Source organism: Suricata suricatta, chromosome 13 (assembly GCF_006229205.1).
Source record: "Suricata suricatta isolate VVHF042 chromosome 13, meerkat_22Aug2017_6uvM2_HiC, whole genome shotgun sequence".
Lineage (NCBI taxonomy): Eukaryota > Metazoa > Chordata > Mammalia > Carnivora > Herpestidae > Suricata > Suricata suricatta.
The window spans coordinates 23,302,586-23,309,662 of record NC_043712.1 but is presented as its reverse complement, the minus strand read 5'-3'; the positions used below and the strand labels follow the sequence as shown (position 1 = coordinate 23,309,662).

Genomic DNA, 7,077 nt, shown 5'->3' with positions numbered 1-7,077 from the left:
AGAGGCGGCCATAGCCCTCAGCCCGTCGCGCAGCCGGGACGCCGCGCCACTGCGGGCCCGCAGCCCGCCAGCCAGTTTGCCCGCGGCGGCGGCAATGCCCCAGCGCCGCCCGAGGCCACGCCCCTGTCGGGTCCCGCCCCCGAGGCCACGCCCCCGCGCGGTTGGATCTGGGGTTCGCTCGGTTGTCCCTCTCCGTCTGTCCCCCTGCCCCGCCCCGCCTCGCTCTCGCCAGGACTGATTAAACCAGACACCTGCCGGCCTCCCAAGGCCACGTGGCCTCTTACCGAGACAGGGACAACTGTCCCTAGCAAAGCTTTTCGTCCTCCTGATCCGTGACTCGTCCTAACTCCGACTCCCACGATTTCTGGAAGCTAACTGGTAGAGCAGAAGCACAGTCAAGTGGGTAGGAAGCGTCTTTTACCTTGAGACAGATATTCTACTGGTAAAGGGTCTTTCTGGAGCTTCTCCAGAAGGTCCCATTTCCCCCTGCTCCTCTTCTGGCCTTTTCTTTCTCACAATTTGGGCTGGATTGAGGATGAAACATATGATAATGCAGTCTTATGGAATACCTGGGTACTTGGCAAGGAGACAGTGATTTGGGTATCTTTCAGGCTACTTCTCAAAAGGAAATCAACTAGAGCATATGGAAAAGCTTCATCTACTGTTTAACACTACTACATTCTAAAACTACTTTTAGGAACTACTTTTTATGGGGCGCCTGGGTGGCTCAGTCCGTTAAGCGTCTGGCTTCAGCTCAGGTCATGATCTCAGTTTGTGGGTTCAAGCCCTGAGTTGGGCTCTGTGCTGACAGCTAGCTCAGAGACTGAAGCCTGTTTCGGATTCTCTCCCTCTCTCTCTCTGACCCTCCCCTACTCGTGTTGTCAGCTGTCTCTCAAAAATAAGCTTAAAAAATTATAAAAGGAATTACTTTTCCTAGGGCAAAGCCAGAGCAGTTTCCTAAGAGCTATTTATTGACTGAAAAGATCATCAATAGCACTGGGTGGTAGAGGCTCTGACTCTTGATTTTGGCTCAGGTTGTGATCCCAGGGTCATGAGATCAAGCCCCATGTGGAGCTCTGGGCTGAGCCTGGAACCTGCTTTAGATTTTCTCTCTTCTCTCCCTACCTCCCTACCCCCTTCCCACACCCCTTCTCCCCTTGTGGGTGCTCTCAAAAAAAAATCATAGTGTATATTTCTGATTGAACTCACTTAAAGGTAAAGCTATCAGGGAACCCCACATGATCATATGGGAGGGAGGGTTGAACACCTCTTTCCTCAGGAGTTCCAGAAGCAAAGCCAAAAAGGTGGCTGGCCTAAACACACACACCCAGTGCCTTAGACTTAAGCAATACACTGAGAAGCATGGAGAAACATTTGTGAACTAACCTATCTGCCAAGAAGTAACTAGCAGGGTAGAAAATAATCCAAGGCTGGCAAGTCCACCCTTTCACTTTGCCAGGATCATTTCTCCATCCATGTCAGATTGATGAGCTGAACACCACTAGCTCCGAGCGTCAGAGGCTCTTTCCCAAGCCCTTGTTGAAATGTGCTTCCCATGTGGGGTTCAGCTCCATCTGCCAGTGCTGGTTATCTCTGCTATTGAAGATAGCCATAACATGGGCTTGTTTTCTTCCTGCAGAATGGGCCGTTCCTCTAACCAGCTCTTCCTCGCTTCTTACTCCCCAGTCACTTACCTTACCACTTCTTTGTCTCCCAAGACCACCTTCCTGAGTGCACTGAGGGCTCCAGCCTCAGCCTTGGGCCTTTTCACCTCTTTAAGGTGGCCAGCGTCCACTCTCCAGACACATCTTCCCTTATGTAAGTTGCCCAAATTACATAAAAATTCAGGTAGGCATTGGTGCCAAAAGAAAGTATTTAAGGCCTAAGTAAGAGACAGATGGATGTATTCATGAAAGTTTCACTTCACTAAAGATCAATTTTCTCAAAAGAAATGAAACTAAGTTTACCACCTGATTCATTTAACACTAGTAATTTTATTTCAAAATATAAATATTTCACATTTACAAAGAATTTACATTAGTAGGTTGTCAAAGCAAATTAAAGCTAAGAAGTAGGCTCTGTGTGAGGATAAAGAATATGTATTGTATTTGAATAAACGTTTTTGCTTTTAAACCATCTCTGCTTTGCCTGAGAATGCAGAGATGATAACCTTTCCAAAAGTTTTATAGGCAATTACAACTATATACCCAGTCTTGGGTTCAAAATCAAATGGTATCTGAAATATCCTCAGTCACACAAACAAGGGGCACTGCAAAGGACGGAAGAAGAGTTTTCTTTGGAATAGCAATAATAAGAGTTACTTTCTGGGCCACTGCAAAAAAAAAAAAAAAAAAGGGTCTGATAATAAGCCAAAATGATGTTAACTTGAAGATTCACTTCCATACCTTTCATTTTAAGATATAAAGCCAGAAGAAAAGTAAGAAACAAGGTGTGAAGTAAAGAACTCTGGACTTGGGAGTCAGAAGTTCTGCAAGTGAACTCTGGCTTCATAATTTTGTGGTGTAAACTTAAGGGGGGAAAAAAATCACAAAAAAAACTTTCTGAGCCTCTAATGCTTCATTCAATAATACTTAACACCTGCCTATCTCACAGGGTTGTTATGAAAGCAATCTGAAAACTATAAAGTGACATACAAAAGCATTAAAATGTAATATCAATATATCACCACTGTATTTGCACATTAATAGATTCTTGAAAAACTTGCAAAACTAAACACAAATACTGATTTTACACACCGTAGTATGTGGAAAAGAATCTCTATACTTTACGTATAGCTCTGAACAGCAAATAATGTTTTCTTTCTCACTAAACTCTGAGATTTATTACAGTTTACATGGAACCACGGTAATAGATTTACCATTCAGAATTTCCATTAAGGATGTCTCCTAAAAGAGCTGTAAACTTTCTTGAGAGCCATGTTTACCAAAGGACCAGAAGTCCTTGAAGAAGCTCTGCTAAGAGGGGGAACACACGGGGGCAGCTTAAGGTCAAGTAAGTCTAGTAAACACGGCCTTTGTCCCCACATGAATTCACAATATATAACAGCAGGTTCAAAAACTCTCAGAAGTCCTACAGAAAGGAAACAAACTCAGCATTCCTCAATTTTAATTGACCGTGGAGTACCCGCCCCCCCCTACACACTTCTGTCTCTTATAACATCTAATAACATCCCTTGGAACTAGTGCTATAAGGAACACATTTTTCCAAAATCTGCTCAACCAAAAGGGAAAGGGAAAGAGAAGAGAAGTAGAGGGGAAAAAAGAATTGGGGGCACCTGGGTGGCTCAGTTGGTTAAGCGTCTGACTTCCGCTTAGGTCATGATCTAAGAGTTCATGGGTTTGAGCCCCACACTTTGCTGTCAGCACAGAGCCTGCTTGGAATTCTGTCTCCCTCTTTTTCTGCCCCTCCCCACTCTCTCTCTCTTTCTCTCTCAAAAGTAAATGAACATTTAAGAAAAAAAGAGAAAAGAGCTGTATTTTACACAGAATTGTTACTAGCTGACTCTGCTAGAAAAGCCTATGGATGTTTTCTCCCCTAGAAAAATGACAAGATCACCTATTTATAGAAGGCTCATTCTAGCACAGAATTTCTATGACTCTAGTAGAGAGAACATCTTGATTTATAATTCTCTTGATTATTTTTAAACCATCAAAAAAATAAGTGCTTAGTGGTTTCAGTTAGCATGTGCATATTTTTTCAGATCCTCAATAAATTAATAAAATGAATGTATTTTGGCGTGCCTGGGTGGCTCAGTCGGTTGAGCATCCGACTTCAGCTCAGGTCATGATCTCACAGTTTGTGGGTTCAAGCCCCGCATCGGGCTTTGTGCTAGCAGCTCAGAGCCTGGAGCCTGCTTCTGATTCTGTGTGTCCCTCTCTCTCTGCCCCTCCTCTGCTCATGATCTGTCTCTCTATGTCTCTCAAAGATAAATAAATGTTAAAAAAAATTTAAAAAGAAATGAATATATTTTGATGGCAAATGCGTAAGGACAAAAAATTAATAAAAAATGAAGTACTTGCTCTTAGCTGGAACTAACACTCGAAAATACACTGCCAGAGGCTATTTTCAATGTGAAATGCCTACTGTGACATTCTTGTAAGGGTCTCAAAAGACCCCTAGAGGAAACTGCCAGTCAGGACCAGAGGATGGGATATTCTGAAGGGGTTTTTCCTATAAACCCTGAGGTTGAGAGCCCTGGATAGTTCACCTAAAATTCCTTTGCTCTAATCAAACCCTTCAGGCCCAGAATCTCTTTAGTATCTGTTGTCCATTAGTGACACATCCTGAAGCACTAAATGCAACCAATGTGGAAACTCGGGTACGACTAAGGTCGCAATGGGTATTTAAGACCAAGGTTAGCCAGCAGACCTCACCTGCAAGCCCTTTAGCCGCCCTTTAACTGGAATACACAGCTGCTATTTCCAAAGGCTCTGAGTTTGTTTAAATGTAGACTTCCATAATACTTCTTGACCTTGTCAAGAGTCCGTCTATACCAGCGTCACAAATCACAGGAAGATTCTGCTGGCTAACAACTTCTAATGGAAGAGAGTGTTGGGGATCCTCCCAAATTTAAACATAAATAAGACTTGAATCTCAGGAAGTCTGACAGAGATCACTTCCAGGAACAGCGAACGTGATAGGTATTTTGGAACCAGAAAAGGATTTATAGTGCATGGAGTTTATGCTGAAAACCCGATACCTTATTCTCTTGCAGAAAAGAGAGGACCACATCTGTGTGGAGACTTTTATTTTCTCCCAGTCCTCCATTTGGTTTACAACTGAACTAGTGAATATGAACTTAATGAAGCTATAAAATGTAAAACATTGTGATAAGATTCTGGATCAGTTTTTACTGAAGCTATTTCATCAATGCACGGTCCGTTTTGAAGGAGACTGACTCATTCTGGGAGAGATCCTGAGAATCTGGGGGCGGGTCGTCTCTGGACCTGAGCTGGAGACTCACCCCTTTTCACACCACGTGATCTCTGTGTCCTGTGAAAATTCTTTAAACCCTCTTCACTATATCCAAAGAGACAGGTTTCTCTGTGTGGGGGTTCCAGAAGTCCTCCCCCAGCTGGCTGACTTTGAGTCCTTATCTGGGTGCAGGCGCACTGGGGCAGTTCAAGTTCCCTAGTAAGGACTGTGTAGCACTCTGGGGGCACCTCTCCTCCTGATACTTCAGGTGGTATTACATCACTGCCAGTTTTGGCAGCTCTAAACTCTTCTCTTAGGGCTCAAAGTTCCTATGGTCCTGGTATTTATACTAATAATTAAGACCAGCAACAGCCATATATTAGCTCGAGGTTAGTTTTTGGCAATATCACTTTATGCAGCTAAAAGCACTTTGGAGGAACCTAGTTTGTATATGCAGACAAAACTCACTGTGTATAATACTTCTCTCTTATGAAGATGTGTCAATTATAGCTATAAACTTAGCCAGCATATAATTAATAAAAACAAATCTGATTTTTTAACCCTTTTAATGCAAAAATTTTAATTTTAGTAATGCACAAGATTTGACCAAGATTCAAGGTAAGAGAAGGGCTTTTATGAGTTATCGCCTGTGACACCCTGTACAATGGTTGGCATGGGAACCAGAACTGGCAAACTCCTGACCAATGTTCTACTGAACAAATGACTGAAGAAAAAGAGAAGTCAGTTAGTGGCCAAATGGAACACTCAGTGTAACACCAGATTATAATTGTTAAATAAAGGACAGTAAAAATAAGAGATCTGCATGTAATCTACTATATAAAGTCAAAGCCCTCACAGTAGCCTCTTTCCTAGATGGAGCTGATTTCTTAAGTAATGTCAAAATAAATTTAAGCTAATTATTATTAACTATGCTTTTGGGAGATGATGTTTTAGGGGGAAAAAATGATTTCTACCTTTGTTTTCCAAAGGGAGATCTTTGATACTTAGGAACCCTTTACCCTCCATATTCCCTTGGGGACAGATAAAGAGCCTAATGATTGCATTACATGGTGTAAAGGACACAGAGCAAAGAGCTGGTTCTAGTCCCAGCTTTGTCATTAACTGTAGGACAAACACTAGGAAAATTGTGGAAAATACTGGAAGGAATGCTACAGCACAGCCTGCAGACTACAAAGTCAGAAAGTGCTGAGGCAAAAATCTTACTAAATTTTTCTGAACCTTAGTTTCCCCACCTGTATAAAACTGTTCTAAAGTAATATAAAGCTATAGGAAAGCTGATGGGGAGTGGCTGTGACATTGCACAAAACGACTTTGTAAGATGCAAAGCACTATCTATGCTGGTTATTGTGATAGCTGAGATACTTAAAGTCATAACTCAACAAGCCTTCATCTAGAGTCTTATGTGCAAGGCACTGTGCTAAGTGATGGAAAAATACGACATAAATGTAACACCCTACTGATAATAAGTAACTAACTGGCAGAATTCCAAATAAGCAAACAGGGATACATTCAACAACTCAGAGAAACTGCTACTCCTGAGATTTTTTCACTTAAAGTATCTGGAAAGAAAAACTGAACCACAACATGAATTCTGTCATACTGTTGCCATTAATAGTAGCTTAAGAAGTATTTTACTTCAAAGTGGTCAACCAAGTTTTAGAAATTTGGCCATAGGGGAATGGTGGATGGAGGGACGAGAAAGGGGCTTGGGAAGATTGTCTTTCCGTTTCTCCTTTGGTTGCAACACACAACTGACTGACCTTCCAATAAGCCACCCCATCTTACACTTAAGATTTGTTCTTTCTTACAGAGGGGACCATACATGGAAGAAGGGAAGAAGACTCCTTTTTCCTGCTCAAGAAACTGCATGTTCAAAAGTGAAAACCCTCTTCATTAAAAAGTGATGGCCACAGAAAAGTTCAAGAACAAATTCCTTAAAGCAGGAGAAAATTACACTGTACATACTTTTAACAGCAGGTCGTTTAGGGCTCTTAAAATAACTTTATAAATACATATTATAATAATATAGATAACCGAAGTGGGGAACTTCAAGTCATGGTACCAGTGTATAAATCAAAACTTTTCAGGCCATCCTAGCAACAATTAAGTGAGCAAACCACA

At 42.0% G+C, this 7,077-nt stretch overlaps 1 protein-coding gene across 1 annotated transcript in view; it reads right to left on the bottom strand.

Annotated features, from left to right (window-relative positions):
* Positions 1-79, bottom strand: part of CTNNAL1 (catenin alpha like 1) — a 57,661-nt gene extending 57,582 nt beyond the window's left edge. Inside the window, exon 1 of the mRNA XM_029920235.1 lies at positions 17-79. The gene's annotated coding sequence lies outside the window, so the exon portion shown is untranslated. The remainder of the gene's footprint in view (positions 1-16) is intronic.
* Between the last annotated feature and the right edge of the window lie 6,998 nt (positions 80-7,077).